This window comes from Larus michahellis, chromosome 6, assembly GCF_964199755.1.
Source record: "Larus michahellis chromosome 6, bLarMic1.1, whole genome shotgun sequence".
Taxonomy (NCBI): domain Eukaryota; kingdom Metazoa; phylum Chordata; class Aves; order Charadriiformes; family Laridae; genus Larus; species Larus michahellis.
This window is the reverse complement of record NC_133901.1, coordinates 24,186,878-24,206,397: the sequence shown is the minus strand read 5'-3', so window position 1 is coordinate 24,206,397 and position 19,520 is coordinate 24,186,878. Positions and strand designations below refer to the sequence as shown.

Below are 19,520 nucleotides of genomic sequence, written 5' to 3'. Positions count from 1 at the left end.
CTTCCTGGTGCTTTAAAGGCTGTCAGAAAGAGGAGTTGAGTAGTTACCACCTGACAAATATGAAGTACATCCTTCATAATGAGAAAAAAAAGAAGAATTCTAATGACTTTAATTTTGCAAGCTTTTTTTAGGGAGAGTGACACTGTGGATGTATTTTCTTTGTAAGACTTTAAAAGCTGGCAAGCACTGCTGTGATTACTTCTGTTTATCTCTGGTATATTCTCTCCAGTTTTCTCTCTCTTTCTTCCCTCCCACCACCAAGACTAGACTTCTGATTGTACAGGAGTGTGTTTTTGGTATTTGATTTGATGCTCAAACAGTTTCATGAGGTTTAAGTTTTCCATTGCATTAAAAGTTTTAAAATCTAGCTTATTTTTTATGTATATAAAAATATGTGTAATGAACATGAAAGCAGTACTTGAAGAATAACTGTGTACCTTTCTATTGTTTGGTAGCCTATTTAATAAATATTGAGAGGAATGAAATGTGTTTATGAAAATATTAGTATTTCAGGTTTTGCAGCAAATATTTTTAACAATGTTATATTTCAACTAAGAAATTTAAAAGCAGTCTTCTGGTAAGTAAATACTGTAAATAGTACTTCTAGTTTTCAGAAACATACATGTTTTTAACTTGTAATAGTTTCTATATTTGTAAAATGTAGCTGATTGTGAATGTCTTGATTCTGTATATGCACTGATTTTGATCTTAAAATGGAAGGGTATTTTTAATTTTTATTGTTTGGTGTATCCTGTTGTTCTAGTAGCAATAGAGGTAATCTGTTTTGTTTTTTTTAATTTATTTCGCTCCTAGGGTGCCTGTGAAAAAATTGGGAGTAGTAAGCTTAAACTGACAACTTTAATTCTGACTGTTCTTCGGTCTCCAGTTGGCTCCATAGGTAGGAGCCTAAACAGGTCTTAGCTGTTAGCAGAAAAATTGTAGGTCATCCACAGTGTGGCATTACTACTTATTAATATAGCAGATCTACTGTGGTAGGAGTGCCGACCTGTTGAGTAAGAGGCTTATGAAAATGGAGTCTTTTGATGTCTTGCAAAAGTTGTTCAGGCCAAACTGACCATTAGGGAAACAATCTGTATCTTTCCAGTAAATGAATAATCAGAACTGTCATTCTCAGTCAGGAATCATGCACGAGTTCATTTTTTTTCTTTTTATATTTCACTTTGACTGTCTTCAAACCCAGAATGCAAATATTGTAGAAGAAAATTGTAATGAAAACTTGTTCTTAAATAATCTCTAAATTTGAGGCCCCAAGCTATAGGCAACAAAGACACTGCAGTCCTCCTGCAGCCATTTAGCAAAAACGTAATACAGTTGACTTTAATGTCATGAATGAAGCCATAATGAATTTTTGTGTGGGTCCTTACATCACTAATAAGTACAGTTATTTACTTTGAGACAATCCAGGAAGGTAACCTGACTAAATTATTTTGTTTCTAGGCAATGAAGCCGAAGCACAAGAGAGAGTTATTGTTTGACTAACCTACATGTTTGTATTTAGTTTGCAATGTAAGTGAATCTCAGAAATGTCTGTGTTAATCTTACATTTATAGGCCATGCTGTATTTTCTAACAAGCTAATTAGCATCATGTGGAACCCTTCTCATCGCAGGTCTGTCTTCTGTCACACTGAGACTAAATTATTGTGACAAAGTATAATCAAATCCCAAAGTTGTACAACATGGTGTACTACCACACTGTCAAAAACTTAACCTGCAGTGTTTCTGGGGTCTTCTGTTGGCCTGTTGGATGATCTGTGTCCTGTTCATCACCTGCCAAATTAGTAATGCTACCTGTAAAACACTTTGTGGACTCTGTGACATTGTTAATAGGGGAAACTTTTCATCAAGCTGTCACTGCCTCATTCAGTACTGACTCTGAAGGTAGTAGTTCGTCTGAATTTTTTGGTAGGGTAATAGATTACCTTTGGGTCAGTGGGTTTATATTTCTGAAGAAGTAATACTTTGAATTTCCTCTTAATATTTTAATCTATATATAGTATCATAGCAGATTTATGGCAGTATATGAACCAACTTCTTGCTGAGCATTTTTCTAGCGAAGTTTTAATTTGGGACATGGGGTTGGTAACTGCAAAACAAAGTCACATTAACGCTTTCTTTTTTCCTTCCTGATTTTTTTTTTCAATTTATGTGAAATAATATGTTTCTCAAGGAGCAAAACTATTTTCAGACTTCTCACTGGTGATCAAGTATGACAACATGCTTGTATGTAGCTGCTTGTATCAGGCTATCTTTTTTTAACAAAATGATTAAAATGTGAATTCAGCAGTTTTCTGTAAACAGAAAATTTCTAGCCACATATGATATCAAGTGTACAGTCAGGTTGAAGGACAACACTACGTCAACTAGCTTCTCTGCTGCGTGCTTTCAGATAACAGTGATGGTTACTTTAGTGTGAAGGTTAGTTTTGAAGAGCAATTGTTCTCCTTGTCCTGCTGTGTGATAAAATTTTTCTCATCAAGTTGGTAGAATCTAACTGTGTAACTATGCAGTGATATTCTCCTTTAATTCTGTCTGGCAGCCAGGGTTCGAGCACACATAACCAATCTGTTTACTCTCACTGTCTATAATAAGGCTTGTCTTGCAATGTACTTACTGTTGCCAGTCTTACTTGACTCATGAACATACTCAGTACAAATATGGCATAAAACTGCCATGTATAAGAGCAATAGATAGTCAACTTTTGAAGTGAAGATGTCTAGGTAGGAAGAACTGGAAAAGTTAAGTGTACATCAAGAAAGTTAATCACAGTGATCTAATACTGGACTTCAATATTAAAGATGCCTGAGAAGTACTAGCAATGGTTTTCAAGCCATAGTTGCCTTCGGTTGCTCCAAAAAAGCCTCTCTTGTCATGATTCATATAGTAAGCCAGTTTGGAAAGGACCTAAGGAGGTCACTTGGCCCTGCTCACCACTTGACTTTACTCTTGAATGAATGTTTTTTCATTGATCACTGTACTGATAAAATAGCTCCATCTTCTTGTTTGTTTTTTTTTTCCCCCCTTTCCAATCACCAAAAACCAACAAGAAACTTGCAAACATATGTGTGGAGTGGGAACTGGAAGGATTCTATAATGCGTAGAAGTACAGTGCTGTCTCATGGAGCAGCGGGGAGATCAGTTTCTCAGTGTTTTCTGAATGGTCTGGTCTGTTTTGTGATGGTGTCCACAATAAAGTGCACATGCTGAACTGCAAAGATTTGACCTTCTTAAAAGGTATGAAAGGGTCTGAGTCATCTCTTGGAATGTGAACCTTGTGTTGCAGGGAGCAATTTGGTATTTCAAAGTGGAAGCTGAGGTCCCTGGTACATCTTGAACAAGAAGGCTTTTTTAAGATCTGAAAGGGAAGGTGTGTTTCATGTTTATTCTGCTTTCAGAGTAACTTGTTACTGACAACCCTTGTTTTATTGCATAACATCCAAATAAGTAAACTTAGCATAGAAAGGGGCAACTACTTGATAGACTTTTGTAAAGGTGGAAATGAAGGAACACAAACATTCTTTTTCTGATGTACATATGTTATTCAGGGGCAAAGGTGTTAAACTTTCAGAAAGCTAGTCACAAGACGGGCATTAGACTCAATACCAGCAATGTGCATCTTCATCAGACTTGTGACTGGCAACTATTGTGTGTTTAAAGCATGGTTAATATCAATTGTTATTAATGCAGAGCGGTAAATGTAATGAAGAATTTCTACTTTGATTGATTTTTAGGGGTAGTTCCTAAAGGTAAAACCATTAGGGAAAAACAGGCCTGAGACAAACCTTTGTAGGTCATCTGGCACATGCTTGTGCTCCAAGGTAGCTAGGTCTAGCCTTAACGCTTTCTTTGCTTTTAGAAAGCAAAGATGTGCCGTTTTATTCTCCCTCATGTTACTCCATGTCTAACTTCTGTCTTATTTGCCTTGCTATGAGCTCGTTGTTGTTTGTCTTAGCCACTCTGGATAGGGGAAATGATCTTCTTTCTGTACTGTGGGCTTTTACGTGCTTGGGGTCTGTTCTGTACCTCCTCTCTTAGTCCAGTACTGTTTAGATGTTGAAGTAGAAGTACAGGTAAATAAATACAGAAATCAAAAATATGCTTATGTAGTATCTTCTGAGTTGAAAACATTATTTTTTTTTTAGGAGCAATATTAATGAGTTGAGGCACCAAAAAAGGGTAGATGTAAACAATGCATAGTAACACTAGTGATGGTGAACTTCAATGTCCCCTATGCCGGCCCCAAAGAAAAGGAAAAAGAAAACTGCACACATACTCGCCCTCCCAAACAATCAAGGGACTTACACTAAATGTCCTTGATGCTGTTACAGTGATTAGATGCTTACTTTAACTTCTGGAGTTAGTGAGGAAAAGCTGCCTTTACATCATATACCTTTGTGGAATATGAATCTGTGGTAGATGTCTATTTTTGGACAAGCTAATATTGTAAGATGTGGTTAACATCAGGGCTAGAAGATGGCATCTTATCCACGTTAATAATGTTCTGTGTCTTCTAATGTCAGATCCCTTATGTAATTAGCTTATTCAGTACAGAGAGTGTCCCTTCCTGGAAGGTGTGTGCAGTGTAACTGAACCTTCTGATCACAGGTGAGATGTGGCTATGCATTTAAAGAGACCTAATGAAGAAAGTAACTGAAGGTGCATATTAATAAGCTGTATGCTGAATACAAGCTTGGAGCTCTTCCTTAAAGAGTGAATGTTCTCTTCCTCTTTATTTTGAGGTTATACTCCATTGTAATCAAGTTACTCATTGGGAACTGTAATTTCTCTTTAAAACTTGTTTTGACTTTTGCAGTTGTTCCGGATATAATAGCCTGATGAGCTCATCCATTGTAAAGGGGTGAGGGGAAGGTGGGAAATCACTAACTTGAGCAAGAGCATGCAGACATTGATACTCTGTGTGAATAAGCCTGCATGAATAGTACCTGAGAAGAAGCTGCATAGCTAGGTTTCAGATCTTTAAGTAAAACCAGTGATCAAAATAAATGGATTCAGGTAATGGAAGAGGCAGGAATACCACTGGTGTACAAAAAAATGCAACTTGATTTGAACTTAATTAGAAAATTTCTGGAGAGAACACCATTTCAACTGTTGTCTCTTTTTAAAGAAAGTAATGGAAGCTGCATAACTTTGGCAAACTTTAAGCCAGGTTTCCAAGTGCTAAAAGTTGTGCTTTAAAGATCTGCTACAGTCTATTCCATGATGTTTTTCATGTTTACGTAATGACAATGTGTGCTGCCATATCTTACTCTGGTAATGTTCTGACTCATTTATTTAGCAGATAGCTTTATATGATAAAACACTGGTAATAAAAATGATGATTTGTATTATACCATAAGATTATGGATTAAAGAAGTTAGTTTCATTCCCTTACCCAGTTACAAAAAGCTTGGCAGAAGAACAAATATATTTCTTTGCCAGAAATAAGATAGAAAATATGCTTTCTTCAAATTTCTTGCACGGCAACTTTTAAACTGATATAGTTCTGCTGCATACTCCTTATTTCTCATTTACCTCAAGTATTTGTAGACTTGCAACTGAATGTAGCTATGTTTTATACTAAGCTCTTGACAACAGTACTCCAGCTCAAAACTTTAATCATCACTTTGTAACTAGAACCTGAAGAAGCATTGTTAAGAGAAATGCTGTTGCACACCTCAATTTGCAAATTTAAAGACTCCATGGAGAGAGTGGAAACTGAGCTCTCTTCAGGTTAATTGTGATGAGGAAAGATGAATTTTGTGGCATTTAATATGTGAAGGAACAGTATCACTTAAGTGCCTTTCATTAATGTTTAAATACTTTGTGGCACTATGGCCATGTTGGTAAGGGCGGGATTTTCTTTCTTTTTTTAGTAGTTCAGGGGTTCTTGGCATACTGCTGAAACCAAACTGTAGTTGGAACAGTATGGGTACTGAAGATTCTGACTTCACAGTGCTGTATGCAGATGAACTCAAGTGATCTAGAATGTGAGAACTGTCTACTTGGAAACTTGGTAGTAAAGGCAAATGTAGCAATGAGTTAATTTTTGAGATCAGACGTAAAATAAATGTAAAGTTGCCTGTGAGACCCCACCGAAGTGGCAGGCAAGGTAATCTCAATCTGTCACTTTCAAAATATAATGCATTGAACGCACTTGTTGCTGTACTTTATTGCTCCCAGAGGCTGTCTGGAGTAAAGTGTTTTCCCTGGGTGCATCAGGCTTTTTCCTCTGTTACAGACTTCAGAACCACTTTGTCAGTTCTCAACCTGTTCTTAGCAGTCTGACTGTTCTAAACTTGTGTTGCATCTGTTTATGGTATGTTTCATTGTTGCAGTTTCGTGGCCACTTGAAATTACTAGAAACCCTACTAGATCTCACCTGTGCTATTAATGCAAGTAATCTTGTTTTAGTGGTGTTGGAGCACTTAAAAAAACCCCAAAAAACCTTAATCAGAAGTAAGTCGAGTAGGTTGCTGCGTGTCACAAAATTACTTAATGTGTTTTCATCTAAAACCTGTTCCCCTTCAACTAAGAAATGGTTTCTTCCTTACAGATTTAGATTTGCAATATTGTTTTCCTTCAACAAAATTATGTCAGGCTATTTGGAAAGTCAGCTCAGTAATATGGCAAATAAAAACTAGATAGCAGGTGATGTTGTTAATCTAACAGAGTTAAATTAGTATTTTGACTTTCTCTGTTCTGTAATCCATTCTGAAATATCAGTTGTCTTGAATGTTGTTCATAGCTTGAATACAAAATCTCTGTCATGCTTTCACAGTGTTCCTATGTTTTGTTCTGCTAGTTTGGAAAAAAAAAAAATAATCAAGTAGCTGGTTTGGTTTTCTGAATGTATCAGCTTTGGCATATTTCCCTCCCTCAGCCCCCCCCGCATGCACACATTTGGGAGATATCAAATGTGAACATATGGGCACAGAGTGACACAGCAATAGACGGATCAAGGTGGATAAACAACCTCTGCATAGAATAACCCTATCCAAAAGTGTGGTGTATGGTTTGTGGTTTTTTATTTTTAAATCCTAAAACTCCCTGTTTACTGCAAGAACTTGCTTTGTGGAGAGCTGTCTTCTGCCCTCCCCTTCCTTCTGAGCAGAAGGTGTGGGAACAAGTTTTCTTTCCTTAGCCATGATGGAGTTTCAGTGGTGGGTACCATGGGACAGGACAAGAAAAGCTTCACAAACTGCAGATAATACAGGCTTGCTTCCTTGCAGTGTCCTTCTCTGACTTCTTTTACCTTCTGAGAAAGAATGAGTGTTATGATAACAAGAATGGTGTTTCGCTTCCATAGCAAAAAGATTAAAGTGGGGGTATTAGGCTTTTCTAGGAACTGAGCTTTCAAAGTACTTTTTGTACCCGAGTGTCTCAGTCTTGAGCAACGTGAGCATCGTGTCTGTCTTTTGGTTGGCCTGGCAGAACAACAGAACTTGGTATTTTTCAGTTGTCTGTAAGGACAGTGAAGTACTATCTAAGAATAAGCTTAGTGAGACCTCATAATGTCAAAAGTGTAATCTGCTAATATTGTTGGTACATCAAATCTCTAACTTACAGCCATCTAAAAAGCAGGTAAGTGTGTGTGTTGGTTTTGTTTTCATATGTGCTTTTTTAATTCTTCAGTTCTCCTGGGAGATTCTTTCAGCATGTTGTTTCTGGAAATTTAAGATCTCCTAATTTCCAGCCTGAAAGTTTCTCATAACTGTTTTGCCTGCTAACTGTATCAATGCTATCATCTCATTTTAAGTATTTTTCTTCTCTTGTTGTCTTACCCTTGGCACTTACAGAAGCCATTTGTAACCATCTTGTTGCCAAGCTAAGTAATATGGGCTTTATTAGTGACCTCCTGTAAGAGCACTTTTCTTTCAACTGTAACTCATCTCTCTTGACCAAGACCAACTGTGATGGAATAGAGTATTCCAGATAAATACTTCTTGTACAAATGCACTGGAGAATTCTCAGTTAGTCTGTAGTGGTGTATATATACCTAAGCACTGGTTCCTTGTTCATTTCGCGCCACACCCCCCCCCCCCCCCCCGCCCCCAGTATCACTCTGTGAGTAACTGGAACATGCAGTCACTAATACTTATGTCAATTTACAAGGGCTTAGTTTATAGCAAAACTCCTTGTTTTTAGTAACATGGTATAGGACCTCTATGCTGCTTGGTATTACTGTAGCTCATGGCATTGCAAGTGTCTCATTAGTATAATTTACTGCTCCATATTTTTGATGTGTACTTACTGTTTTGGGAAAGTTCTGCTGTCAAAAAAAATTAACTTCTGGGATCTACTGATTTCCCGTCACTACTGAATTAGGGTTTCAAAATTTAATTCCATCACAAATTTAAGATTATTTCCTGCCTTCAAGTGTTACAAATATTGAAGCATCCGTAGCTTACAGAAACTGTTTTTCTCAATTTTGGGCCTACAACTGCACATTCACATGCATGAATATTTTAAGTCCAGCCATGTCTAAAAGGTGGAAGTACTTAGACAAATATACTCCTGCTGTAGTGTGTTTGCTGTAATACAGCAAACTTTGAAACTGACAGAGGTGGAAAACTGTAGCTTAATAGTCCTCCTCAAGAGTACTTCTACTCTTTTGCTAAACTCTTGTTTAGTGAGAATGCCTATATACATGCATTCATAGAGTAAACAAATACAACTTCATGACACTACTGACATAGCAGAGGAAGGCAGGCTGTCCTGTGAAAAGTATTTGAAGGAACCAGTCTTAACTTTTAGTCTCTCAGGAAAGGAGAGGGCCTATTCCTGGAAATACTGTCAACACTAATGGGATCTCATTTTAAGTAGTAGTTTGTTTTTTGAAGCAAAGGGACAATTCTTCCATACCATGTTTTTTGGATCACTTTTGTTTGAAGTACTTTAGATGCCTGACATTTAGCCTAAAATATTTAGTTGCTAGCTAAAGGAGGAGGAGAAAAAAAATCAAAGTGCAAAAGTATGTGTAAGTGCTCACTTTTTATACCACTGACTCTAGCTGTATTGTCATAAATGTTATAGCTACACCATGAAAGGTGGTTGCTCCCATGAGGATCTCTGTGCTTAGCTCTGTTAAGGGGGGGGTATTCTAAAGATGTTAAACCACCAAGCTTAAGCTCTGAACAGCTGAGGCAAGGAATATAGGACCCAGAGTCTTGTGCACATTGACTCATGAATGCTGCTTTGAGATCATGGAGCGTGACAAGTAGAGAAGACACAAACTGCTGTATTTCCACTGATTCTCGGATAGCTTGTGGGAGACATCACTGAGTTGGGACTTGTAAGGCCCTACCTTTGCTTTATGTGTATTATCTAACTTGTTTAAAAAGCCTTCAGAAGGGTTTGGTCTTGCTGTTGACAATATCAAAAGCAGAAAGTGACTAGTGCAAGTCCAGAGCTATGGCAGCTAGAAGCAGAAGCTCAACCTATAGTAGAATAAAATGAAGTAAATGTCTAAGTTTAGTTAAATTAAGATGCATCCAGAATCAAGGTAGTTAGTTACTAATAAGTAGTATCCCAGGTTACTGCAACAAACCAGAGTTGCAACTATTCTTGGTGGGTGTTTGCTGCTTGTTGGGGAGGTTAAAAAGGTTGGTGGTCCAGCTTTGATGTGGGAAGGATTTTAAAATATATGTTTGTGACTGGCTGTCATCTAAGCTGCTTTGTTCATTATACTTGCATTGTAGTAGCATTTGTGGTGGAGTGTGGAGGAGAGGCTGATCTAATTTCAGGTTGCTTCATCAGAATTTGAAAGCTTTTACGGGTGACAACTGGTGATAGTTCAGTGTGTCCATAGTTCAATAGTTCAAGGTTTTAAATTGTCTATATAAAGTTGTACAGATGCAATTGTCTACATTTGACTATCTCCTGAAGTTTGATGTGCTGAATTCTAACATGAAAATGGCCTGCACAGGCAGTAGAGTAAAACTAATAACTGTACTCTATCCCTGTACCTTCTAAGGTATTTGTAAGAGAAGGGGCTTGAAATAAAGACGTACTCAAAGGTAGGAACTTTGGATAAATATATGTAGTAGTTGGAAACTAGCTTCTACCAAGTACATGAGACTTTCACTTAGGTTTTTCGATTAGAGGAACTAACTTTCCTTTCTAACTTCAGATGACCACACTCACTAGGATGTCTCCCAAGAAATCTAGTTGGGTTTTTAACTTCCATCAATACTGTGGTACTCTCTGGAAAATATAATGGAGTTCAGCTGAAAAATGGCATAGTGCAAACTGATAGCTCTAATGCCCTAAAGACTGACTTGTTTAGGTTTTCTCTCCTTAGTCTGTGCTGTAACTTTGGTATAAGTTAAATCTTGTATGAAGAGTATAAGGAAGTGTAATCACTATTAAGCTTACAGTTAATGGAATTATAAAAAAGGTGTGTTTGGCTTAGAATATGTCATACTTGAATATGTACAGAATGTTTATACTGTTGTTTTAGTTAGAAAAGTATCCATTATAAAATACACACTGCTATACCACATCTGAAATGTTTTTTTGAAAATAAAAAAAAAGCACCCTGTAAACTTTTAGACTGTTAGCATGCAGCTGTTTAATGTAATAAATATTGTCATACTAGTATATGCTAATGGCATGCTGTCCTTAATATTTGAAACTACACTACCAGTGCCGATTTGAAAATTCAATGCTAGAAGCTTTATACCCTCTACTTTGTAATTAGTCAAAATAGACATTTAATAGGTAATAGTTGAAACTATTTCTTAATGGATACTATAAGTTTGAGCAGTGTTTTCAAACTATTTAACTTTCAGTTCTGTGGAAGAAGCTTGTGCTGGACAGATCAGGCTGTTTTCAAATTGTGGTACACAGTATCTATGTCCTAAAACTGTTCTGCCAGGGGAGGCTTTAAATTCAAAGAAAACGTACAAGTAAAGTTTGAAAAGCATAGAGGAAAGACACAAAGTTAGTACAATTAATTTGGCATTTTGGGTAGCGAATTGGGGTTGGAGGTTCTAGGAAATAGTTGATGGGAGAAGATATTTATTTCAAAGACTTCAAGTGGGGATGTAGAGGTAGTAAAGATACTGTGATTACTGGAACGCTTCATTGTTCCTTAATCATATGTGGGATGGGGAGGTGCGTGCTCCTAGCTGAGTATCTTTGATTAGCAAAATGGATGTAGGATTAAGAGAGGCTGTAGCCTTTATGAAATACCTAAAGTTTGTGTTTGATATGATAAGATGCTGTGCAAAGGGGAGGCAAGGAAGAAACTGTGCTTGCTTCTGGGCTTTACAGGTATTTTCCCTCTTCCTTCACAAGTCTATCTACTTTATATTCTTTCTTTAATCTTTCCCTGAAGCCACGCCATTCCCTGTATGTTTTTTTTACTCAAATGTTGTAAAGAGAGTTGTTCTATCTTGCATCGTGATGAAGCTGCCATCTCCAGTTAAATAGCCTTTTTCGTTGATCTTGTTTCCCTTACTAGTACATTTTATTAAATGGCTTAAAATAAATAGTGAAGAGGATAACATATGGACTAGTTTGGAATCTATATGAGTGTCTTGTGGATATTTTTTAAAAGAAAAACAAAACAAAAAGACAAGACATCTTGTGTAGGAGTTAAGTTGCTTCCAATTCAATGTCATTTTAATGGTATGGGATTGTTTTTTCATGTTTGCAAAAACATATTTCGTGAGCATAGCAAGATGGATGCATAGCTTTGCTCCAAAGTATTCTATCTTTGATGTACACACAAAGTACTTAAAATGGACACTGCCTTCCTTTCGTCTTTTCCTCGCCATATCCCAATCCTAGACAAGACCAGAATCAGTATGTGTTGTTTGAGGGTGATAGGTTGTAGGTTTGCTTGTAAGGCATAGTTAAGCATCAGAGTAGGATAAAAGGTTGCCCATGTAGGAGGAAACTCCTGAGTATTCTGATTGGGTCCCAGAGCAAATGCAAGAGCAAAGGCTTATCAAATCAACTATTATAATATCTAGTTTTTAAATAATAATTTTGGTCCTCATATCAGGCTATAGAAAGCCTACAGGTCTGCTTATTCTTTTATAAGTATCTTGGAGCTGTGGAGAAACTTTGTGTTCTTCTGATATGTGTTCTGTATTACTGGTGGTCTGGGAATCCTTTCAGTACCTCAGAGTGCAGTAGTTTAGCTGAGAGGTAACAAAAAGCATTGAACAGATTTAGGCAGCATCTATTGGAATGCTGCCTCGCCAGGAAGTAAGTAGCCTTTCATCCAACTCTGTGATGGCTGGCTATCAGCAAGGAATTCAGGCTTTGGCAAACCTGGCCGTGCTATGACCCTGAGAAAAAAATACCTTATTACTGTCAGTTTGTTAATCTACTGAACTCTAAAATATGGGCATAGTTACAGTTGTTGCTTGTGCAAGGAAAGTGTGTTGGTAGCCTGGGAGAGAGGAGGTAAGAGTTTTTGGTGAGGTAAAGCAGCAAAAAAAAGGCTGGTGGTACTTGCACATATTGGAAGGAAGAGAGGAATTTATGGTAGACTTTTTTGTCTGTATTAAAGTTTGCAATTGTGAGTTCTTGGCTAGCTTAAGACTTTGTCTGGTCTGGCATCCTGCTAAAAAGTATTTAAAAGGGCTCTAACATTTATATTTACTGAAGTTCAGCATCTTAACTGCTTCTATTCAGGTTCTTGGTATACTCAGTAGCCATTCCTGTACTCTGTGATCCCCAGGTACAATGCCTCGTTCCCACAAACTCGTTTTATTTACTGAGTACTGAAAAGGTGTGTGTATGTGCAGAGTGGGCAATCTCATCAATGAAGTGTGCCATAAAGTTGTTTAATTCTTTCATAAATCTTGGTATTCTGGCTTTTGACAACTTTTTCCGTGACTGTAAAGGTTGGAACCTTCCTAAAATGCAGTTGTGGAAGCTAATATTGTATGTTATTCTGTGTAGTTACCTTGAAAGAATAGCTCTGAGCACTGTAAAGTCCTGATCCTATCAATGATAGGATCATCTTAAAGACAGCTTAATCCTTAGTGTTTAGCAGGTGTTTCTTTGGGTGTGACTTCCTTTTGTTCAGCTTCGCGCAGAACGTCTCTTCTGTTTCTCTATGCAGATATTTAATAGGTAGTTTGGTTCATGATTTCATACAAGGTAAATGCATTTAATTGTGCCTATGTCAGTAATTTGGTATGTGTATTGGAGCTTGCTCTTAATTACATCACTGCAAGGTATAATGTCAATGTATAAATTGTTTTTCTTTGGTCACAAAGATGTATCTGTGGAATGTAATTCCAAGATGCCATTGGTTTGAGCACTACCCAGTTTAGGAACCTTAAATGTGTTTTAATCCTTGTGTTTGTTGTTGCAGTATCCTTGTGATAGCTGAAGATCCATATGCAGATCCAGTGCTGAGGAAGCCGGAAACTTAACCTGTTTTAATTGGATTTCTTCCTCAACAACTACAATTAAGACATTTCCCAGATTGTATCATGTGGTGTAGGAATCTTGCTATGCATTAGGCCTATGACCTTTTTTGTGTAGCATCTGGGTAGGAGCCTTTGTTCAGGAGGATAGCATAACCTGCTTGAGACAGTCTAGGAAAGGAAGTCTCAATAGGCATCAGCTTGAGTCAGTGATAAATATCAGTGATTAGAAAAACAAAAGGAAAATTCGTGAGATCTTCCTGATTTGTCCAAAATTTTTCTAAATGGTATTTTGAAGATGGAAAAACTTAAGAAGCATTCCAGTTAAGTAGATAGCAGGTGAATACTCCCCTCCTCCCTTCCCCTGGGAGCATAGATTATTTTTAAATTTATTTTAGCTTTAAAGTGTTTCTCTTTAAGACATTCTAGTATGAGTGAACAGGCTTCTCAACTTTTGGCATTTCTGTGTGTAAACCTGTCTCAAGCTGCAGCTGAATATTATCAAAATGAAGACCCAGTCTCCTCCCTCTCTACCTTGTTTTCAAGGTAGATCTCCATAATGCCCCTAGACCTGTAATCTTGGGTTTATCTGTGGCACTTGTCTAATCTGCTTGTACATGTCAACTGTTTTCTGTGTTTCTTCTTCCAGCTGGAAATTCTGTAAGATCTAGTCTCTGCACTTCTTCATTCCAGTGGCTAATTAAAGTTAAGTTCTTTTTTGCTTCCACCTGCCCCTTGAGTTGCCTAGAAGATTGCAGAGAGCATCTTATGTTAATTTAGACTTTGGGTGGCCAAACCATGTTTTGCTAGCCACTGAGCTCACTAGGTATCTCTGTAATTCAAGACAGCTTGGCAGAAGTTCATTAGGAGCTTGGCAGGGCTCAGGCAACCTGCTGTGCTGCAACTTGGGGCATGTATTGTCTAACAGGCTCTGCAGGTACGACATGGGTATGTACCATATCAGTATTTGTCTTGAAGTACTATTGCACTTGATTTTATTTAAGGGCTGTGTGTGCCAGATGCAGGTGAATGGCAAAGTGCAAATGAGGCACCATCTGGTCTGTGGGGTTAGAATAGGGAAGAGGCTGTTGAAGCAGTAGGTTCTGCATTCAGACTCATAATGTTGAAGTAAATAGAGCTATGCAGCTCAAAGGCAGCTGGGCATTAAGTATAGGGCAGGGCAGACTTGGAGTAGGTGATGATATTGAATACTTCTTGTTTCACTTGCATGACAATACTGAAATCAAGCTTCTAAATTGAAATTTGCACTAATTTCTCAACTACCTTTTTTCCTCACTGCTAACAAATGCCCCCTGCCCCAACTTTGCTGCACCTGTTTACTTGGTCTTAACTTGACCACCTTCTCTGCCAACATGTCTTAATTTCTGGCAGTGTCACTGGTCTGTACTTCATGAGGGATTCTGTGCTTTTGTTCGTGTTGTCTCACAGAAGGTAAAAGCTCCTCATTCAAATTCATTCCCCTCTTCTGAAGAGAATGTTCTCCCTCAAGCTTGCCAGGCAGCATGTTTTTTTATAATGTTAGCGAAAGCTTAAGCCACCACACAGATAGTGAATTCTGGCTCCTACTAAACAAGAGTTTCTAGAGAAGCTGAAAATAAAGGACAAATGAGACTTCACCTCTATTGCTTGTGATGTTTTTTCTGTTGGGAGTGTGCTAGAAACAAAGGAAAATTCACTCTGGGTACAAATAGCAGAGTTTTGGTCAGAATTTGGCTGCTGGAAAATGTGTTCTTCTCCCTTGGATGTATCAGTTTGCCTTTGTTTAATTTAAAAAAGGAAAATAAGTATTATTTCTGTTGTTGCTAACAAGTTTGAACTGCACTTGTATTAGCACCAGGTAGCAGAATTGCTTAGTGAGAGTCCGATAGTGTAAACTTCTCTGTCTAGCAGCTTGTCAATAACAGTAAGTTTAAGGTTCCTGTAGATGTGAAGTCAGGCTCTTGCTTTAGGATCTGATTTGGCAGAGAAATTTTGCTTTGATGCAGATATACAGAAGAATAAACCTTGAACATACCTGTTCCTCGCTTTTCCCTTCTCTTTCCCATTGCTGTGCTAAAAATGAAAAAGATCTGTCAAAAAAGAGACAAGCTGGTGTACAGTATTCTGCAGCTAATGTTTGCTATGTTTTTATGTACGCGTTCTCCATGTGGTGTAACAAATCTTTCACGTTACTGAAATGGCTTAACTATCTCTGGATGACTTCTGAAGCTGAGCTGTCGCTGACTGACTTGCAGCTATCCAGATCAGACTAGTCTTTTACCGAATATAGATTGATTCACAAGTTTCTGGGTTCTTATGCTATCTTATGATAATCTATATTTGTGAGCAGAAAAAATTTAACTGCTATGGAATTGACTGAATTATGCAACAGAACTTAATGTTTAGCTGGTTAGAAAACCAAAACAAAACAGAGTACTGAAGACCAAGAAACTACAGGTGTTGTAAACATGAAAATATTTTCTTGAAGTGTTGAGTCCTGGCATGTTGCCACTGAGAGCGTTCCCTTCCTTCATTAATGGATTCAAGTCAAACCATACACTGTTGGAAAACTTATATTGGACTAGTTTGGATGTGTTACAAATAATGACATAGAAAGGTCACAAACTTAGTTTATTTGGAGAACAACTACTTAATTCTTTGACTATTTTTTTTTTAACAAGGGCAGATTCTTTGAATTAAGGTGTGATCTACCCTTGTAAATGTTCTAAGAGATTGTTTTTTATAATAAACTCCATTGCTGATGCTCTCAAAAATGAGAGGAGTAGTTGCTGTTTACAACACTTCTAACTTCCAAAGACACAGAATGCTAAATTATAGAGAAGCAAGAGAATAAAATGAAATACTTTCTGTTCTTCTCTTTTGGATGAAGAGCTAAGATCTGAATGACACTTGTGTACTTTTGTGAACCAAAATGCAGTCCAAAGAACTCGTAATACTTCTGTCCTTGATGAACATAAGAGAAACAAAGCAGTGAGGTGGCAGAATTGAAGAGCGATGTCTACAAACAGCATGATATTTGTTCCTTGTGGCTCCTTTACTACTTTTCCTCAGACTGCAGCTTCTGGTCTTCCAGAGGAAAGGAGTATAGGAGATGAAGGGTTTTATGATCTTAATGCTAGCTAGCCCCCTTAACCAGCTTGCAAGAACTTAGTTAAGCTTTAGTCCTGGTTTAGCTTCTCGGTGCACTAAAATGGTGATTCTTTCTTCAGTAATGAAATGAAGCTATGGATTCCTGTGTTCCATGAGCTGGGGACACTAGCTATACAAACAGACCTGAGCTCACCTCTGTATCATGTACAACCATATACGGAGTAGAACATAAGCAGAGTAGAACATAAGCAGCATTTTTTTTGTTCCCTTAAGCTGTCCAGATGAACGTGTTCTGCTGCTTAACTTCTGCAGGTGCTCTACGAAGCCATCTGCCAGTGATATCTGTGCTTCTTTATTGTTCTGAGTAGTGCCCTGTTTGATATTTCAGTTTGACTTTCCACAGCCCAAAAAGACTCACTAAAGTTCTGGCTGTGGTGTACAGCTCAATGGACTGTGTTCTCTCTGAAGCATTGATGGGTGCCAGATCTCAGTAGCCTTTACAGAACAAGGTTTTAAGCTGCTTTCAGGTCACTGAAGACATCTTCAGTTTGCTTTTCCATACCAGACCCAGCAAAAGGTCTCTGCAGTCTCGGACTTCAAATTCAACTGGCCTGCTTTAAGCAGGAGAGGCTGTTCAGCTTCTGCAACTCACAGTCTTCCCACCATCACAAAACTGTTCTTATCAGCACTGGAGCATGTGATAGCATGTATTTAGACTTTGTCTTAAACAATACTTGACCTCTGACTTCCCCAGACTACATGTTTGCAAGCTATGGTATCTTTTGCACAGATTTCTTCCAGTTCTTTCACCAAGCAGAAGTCAGTAGGTAAAGGTGCTGCTTTGTTGGCTTGGGGTCATGGCGTGTATGTTGGAGCACACAGCCTTAAGAACCTGGGCATTCCACTAGTGAACAGTGGTGTGCATCTTGTCAGAGGTGTTTTCAGTGTTCTTATTTCCTGTGGGAAATGGTAAATCTTCAGTTTCAGGCAATGAATATTCTAACTGCTGACTAAGAGTATAGCTTCCCCTAATTCTGAACCATGGCATCACAAATGGAGACATTTTTAACTCTCCTCCCTTCCTCTTCCATGCCAAGTCTTTCTCTTCCCAATCCTTGTCTATACGTCATTATAAACATACATGCATAGATGCAGTTTAGAGAATCTTACCCTGGTGGTTACATCCTTTCAAGTTCCTACCCACTTGTTCTGCTGATTCTGTGAAGGTAGCCTTCTGCATTGCCACTGCCTCAGCTAGAAGGCTAGGCGAGTTCTAAGCTCTTGAAAGATTGTGTAAGGGAAAGCTGATTTCTTCCTAATGTAGGAAGGCCGGAAAGCTGTGATAGTCTTCTGATGGCTGGCTGTTGTAAAGTCAGTGGAACAGGGGGTAACTCCTGTTCCTTTACTGATATTTTTCTTTTTTCTTTTTTTCTGTGGAGTCCATAGCTTGACTGTATTTATGGTCTACTAATATTTGAGAAGTTTTCTGTAGTATCCATACCTCTTTAATGTATGGGCTATTTTTGAAATGGTTAAGAAATGCTTCTACTCTAATGATTACAGAGTAGCTGAATTAAAAAGAACTCCTCCATTGTAAATGAATCTAAGAAGAATACCATGCTGTATCAAAATAAGTTAATCTGATGAAAGTCACCATGTGAATTTTACATCATTAGATGCAATGCTGCGGGTAGGCCTTAGTGTACTCTAGTATCTTTAAATCATGTAGGCAGCTTATGGCTATCAGTGGGGAGAAGGTAGAAATGGAAGCAGATAAGAAAATAAGTGGTAACTTGCTCTTCCTATGTTGGAAGAAGAAAAGCTTGTCATTCTTTAAGGCTCTAAGCTTTCATGCAGCTGAATAACCCAGGACTTGCATGAACGCAGCCAACATCCATCCACCTTGCTGTACCTTACAGCACCTTGCAGCTGATGGGACAGTTTCTTTTCCCTTGTTTGTGTGTAGAAATGTGCTGTCAGGAAGAAGGAAGGGATGATGAGAATTTGGGAGATGTCACAGAAGGCTTTTCTAGGACATTTTCAGTATGTTGTACCCACTCCCTAAACTATTCCATGAAATATTTCTACAGACAACTGAAAATATAGGCTTCTGCCTGCATGGAGCTTTCACATGAAATTTATGTTTGGAGGTGAGGACTGCAGTGGAAAAGAACTGGGCAGAGTGAATAACTATTGAATTTGGAGAGTATAGTAAGGAAGAGTATTGTGTCAAAATCAGCTGCACAAGACTCAGTTTAAAGCAACTAACTGGACTAAAAAGTAATTTTAATGAATTTCTGAGTCAGCTGGTGAAGTAGTAGAAGTAATTGAATGAGTGCTTGCAAGTGCTTGCTTGCAAGGCAAGAAAATAGGTGTGTATGTTTGCAGGTGAAGGAGAACCTTGTAAGCAGTGAGCAAAAATGAGGTGCAGCTATGAGATCAGTTTAAAATGAAGTAATGTAGGTCCAAACCAATTCAGTGGTTACTGAACCATGTGCAGTAAGTTCTTGAGTTTAGTTGCAATTAATGTCTCAACTCTTAAATGTGTTGTATGCTTGTATATTTAGAATGTTGCTTCTACCTTAACTGACTAGATTTGTCACAGATACAGCCGATCAAGTAAATTAATGTTATCCACACTGAAGTGAAGGAATACAAATCTGAAGTCTTAGACTTAATGTTTTCTGATAAGTATGCCGAACTTTGGGTTCTTGCTGGCAAGATGTGCAACTTACTGGAAGAAAATGTTCTGAACTTACAAGGCATATAAACATCCTCCTGTCTTTTCCTTCTTCCCCCTCTTTTGCCTAATACTGTCTTCAGGGCAGTAAGTCTTTGCAATTTTGAGAAGCTGGTTTGCTGCAGCAGCACTAAGTAAGGCACTTTTTTTGGCCAAGGTACAAAATAGAAAGTATGCTGACCAGTGTACTGTACTTAAATCCAAGCAGGTAACAGGTATTCTGATGGAGTATTACAGGCAGAGGTGCTAGGCATATCTT

The 19,520-nt window shown here is 38.0% G+C and overlaps 1 protein-coding gene across 13 annotated transcripts in view; it reads left to right on the top strand.

Moving 5' to 3' along the window:
- TRIP12 (thyroid hormone receptor interactor 12) overlaps window positions 1-19,520 on the top strand; it is a 79,031-nt gene that overhangs the window by 1,996 nt on the left and 57,515 nt on the right. Inside the window, exon 1 of one of the 13 annotated variants that reach the window (XM_074590887.1) lies at window positions 1,472-1,527. The exons of 10 other annotated variants lie outside the window; for them this stretch is intronic. The gene's annotated coding sequence lies outside the window, so the exon portion shown is untranslated. Of the gene's footprint in view, window positions 1-1,471; window positions 1,528-6,959; window positions 7,180-19,520 lie in introns of those variants that run through there. 2 more of the 13 variants (XM_074590895.1, XM_074590889.1) reach the window with 2 other exon arrangements.